This window comes from Protobothrops mucrosquamatus, unplaced genomic scaffold (assembly GCF_001527695.2).
Source record: "Protobothrops mucrosquamatus isolate PMUCROS unplaced genomic scaffold, P.Mucros_1.0 scaffold100, whole genome shotgun sequence".
In the NCBI taxonomy this organism is placed as follows: domain Eukaryota; kingdom Metazoa; phylum Chordata; class Lepidosauria; order Squamata; family Viperidae; genus Protobothrops; species Protobothrops mucrosquamatus.
The window spans coordinates 558,111-561,918 of NW_015386473.1; positions in this window are offsets into that span (position 1 = coordinate 558,111).

Below are 3,808 nucleotides of genomic sequence, written 5' to 3' on the forward strand. Positions count from 1 at the left end.
AGCAGCAAGTTGGAAAATCTATAGGATAGTGCAACAGAAAATAATTTGAACACCACTATATTCAAGCATGTGCACATCATTTCAGTACATGTAGTCTAATTCATTACCTGACGAATTGCTTGGAGTGATTTCTAATTGATGGTTCTTAGAAACAAAGCACACTAAACAGCAGTTTAGTTAACCATAGTTTATTGAATAAAGCACAGCTGGCCAAATTTTAACAATATATAAGCTATAAACCAGGGGACTCTATAGAAGCCAGTTTGTTTGTTTAGAAAACCTACATGGCGGCTTGTCTTTACATGATCATTCTAAGTGGCTCACAAATGACATCTAATAAAAACAGAATAAATATGACCAACTAAATCTAGAACAACGCCTTTTATCCCCATTTCAGTGCAACAACATCCGATCAAGTCTACAATTACCCTTGCATTTGCTAGCTTCACTCCTATCCTAGTCCATTGCTGGGGTGAAAAGCTATATCTTCATAGCCCTGCAAAATGTTTACAAAGTCACAGGAACCAAAATTATTACTTTATATTCACAAAAGAAATCTTGCAAGATTATCTTTATTCTTTAAGAGGTTAGTGATCCCCACAGTGAAAAGATTCACATAATAGGCTATATCAAAGCCAAGCAAACCAAATTATGGTTTTAATACAAGCTGGGATCCAGGCAATAAACAGATTTTATTTAATAATAGATCATCTCACTTCCTTCAAAATCAGTCTCTCCTGACATTTTTGTAATATTCCTGAAGTTTTTGTAATATTATTTGTAACATCACAATATTCTTGGGGTTTAAGGCTGCCAATCCTTCGAAGCTGATGCTTCAAAGCATGCCAATTCTTTTTACAAATAAATGAGAATGACTAAACCTAAAAACTCATTAATACCAACCATGGCTAGATTAAAACGTCTGATTTTCAAACCATGATTCCTGAATCTAATTTGTTTATAGAATATTGCAGCTAACTACAACTAGACAGTTTCCAAACACCTCCTTTCCTAACCAGACAGCAAGTCAGACTTGCTGTGGCTTGGATATATTACACTAAACCAGTTTGTCTAGGTTCCAATAAGCTACATTTAATCTAAAACATAAGCAAATGTTTTCAAACTCCTTCCAATTGCATTACAAGAGGGGAGAAGCTGAAGAGCTTAAAACTCACTAGGATGACTCCTTGTAACAAAAAGAAAACTTAGTACTGTATTAAATGTGAGCAAAACCTTTTAGTCAAAACAAACCATGAAAACTAGGAATTATACTTTTTGACTGGAATCCAATCAAAGTTTGACTGTAATGTTTGAAGTACAGTATAGTATTAGACATCATGAAATAACAGTGCCAAATAGCTATTGTCAGATAATGCTCCTGTTAAACAGAAATCTGCCAGTGTGGATTGGCCTGCAGTTTGGTTTTGCACAAAAAGCAAATCCTGGCTCCCAGGCTTATTATTTTGAAAGGTGCAATTATTATTCAGGGGCAATTTAATTTAAATAAATGAGCTTTCTAAAGCTGCAAAACCATTAGAACTAGAAAAATCTTTAGAAACTCATTACCAAGGCGAATATGTAAATACAGACACCTAGGATTTTTTTTCCACATCAATAAGTATTATATTGGGTTTTTAAAAAATCAGTTTATAACAGGCTATTACTAGTAGAAAACAAACATTTTGGTCACTAACGTGTAAATTCGGAACTTAATGTAACTGTCTTCCAAGGGAGAATGACTATGAAGTCCAAGCTTTTCATTTTTGTAACCACATAAGATACTTTAGCTAGACTAAACATAAAGTGTTCGGCATACACAGCACCCTGAAAGACCAAGGAAGTATCCATGACCACTTTACTTTATCGAGGTACAATACTGAACTTTTTGTCTATATCAAGAGATACCCTTTTTAGGAACTTTTTTATTCTGCTTACAGCAGCAGTGACACATACATTGCTTGTTTAGGTAGAAAACTAGCAATGGGACACTATCAGTAATACAGATTTCCCAGAAAATTTTGAACTGCAAAATTTTCTGCTGCTTTAAATCAAGAGAGATCCAATCTCACATTACTGACTTCTATTTAGTATTGTCATTTTTACTTTCGTTTAATAAGCATGTAAAAAGTATCTTCTACCGATATTCTATAGCATACAAAGATTTCAGATATTTCTCCTGTAGCTAAAAGTATCAGAATTGATTTGGAAATATCGAAATACGTTGTGATTTCCACGTTTCACCCTCTCCATCCAAGTCCATTTCCAAAAGATTATGTTGGAAATTAATGTTCCATTTTAGGATTCTACTACCTCAGCAGATGGCAGCACTGAGCTGAATTAATTTACTTTCAGAGGCTAGCAATGTTTCTCAACCTGGATATTTTTCAGCTGTGAGGACTTCAACTCCCAGAATTCATCAGCCAGCATACATAGTTAGGAATTCTGGGAGTTGAAGTCCACACATCTTAAAGTCATCAAGATTAAGAAACACTGGGCTAAAGGGTGCTGCCCCTGTTTTTTAATGTCTGTCTGTCTGTCTGTCCTTCCAACTATCCATCCTATTTATATAACCATCCATATCACAAAACATGACTCTGCAGTATACCAAAAAAAACCATAAAAGGACATTAAAAAATATTCCACGCCTAAAACATTAATATTATTATTAAAAGGCTAGAGGAGAATATTAAATGTTACAATGTAGCCACATCATTAAATCACCAATTTATATTGTATGAGAACCACAATGGAATTTAAGGTAGCTAAGCTGGAGAATTGAGAAAAGAAGGTACTTTTATCACATAGTTACAAAAGCTGCCTGTATCTTGTCATCAAGGGTTAAATTCAATAAGAGAATGTCTTCTTTTATAGCATTCCATCTTCTCTATCTTCTCCCACATGGTAAAAGTTATCTAAGGATATGGACTGAAATATCAGACTATATCAGTGAAGGAGAATCTTTTGGCCTCAGTATGTCAAAAATTCAGAAAATAACAGAATAACAGAGTTGGAAGGGACCAAATCCCATTGTAACCAATGGATCAATATTCAGTTGATTCAACAAAAGTTGACCATACACTTGTGGGTAAACACTAGGAAGAAAATAACAATTATACAGCACTTCATATTGCTCTGACTATAATACTAAAGAATGATCTAAAATCTGTTCAATAAACAGTAAGTGGGCAGATAAATTCATAAATATCAAATTAAAAGATATTTATAGTACAGGGGTATAGTCCGCCTGTATTATTGAACAAAAAAATAATTTTAAGGTATCAAAGAATAGTGTTGCTGAGAATTCAATGGTTAAATTGCTTCATCAAATAAGCAAACATGAAACAGGAGAGGCCAGGGCACTTTTCTTTCTTTTTCTTCTTCCAGTCTAAGATAGTAATTAGGCAACTTCCAGAAAAAATGGGGTGGGAGGTTTCAAGCAAGATGGAAAGAGAGGGAAGCATAGTTGTAAAGTATGTGCAATATTTATCTTCCAAATTCAACTGTACACAAACTATACTTGGTTTGTGCTAGTTTGCAGATGACGGGAAACTGGGAATGATAGTTAATACTTTAGTGAAACAAGATCCAAATTATATAGATAGACCTGAGCACTCAGCCAAAATGAATACTACAGAATGCAGTAGGGTGGGTCAGGGTGACCGTATTGATTATACATTAAACATGTACCAGAAGTATGATGCAACTGCTAAAAAGCAAATACTATCTTGGCATGCATTAACAGTAGTGCAAATCCAAATCATTGTCCTTCAAAAGTAGCAGTGACAAATTGGATCAAGTTCAGAGGAAG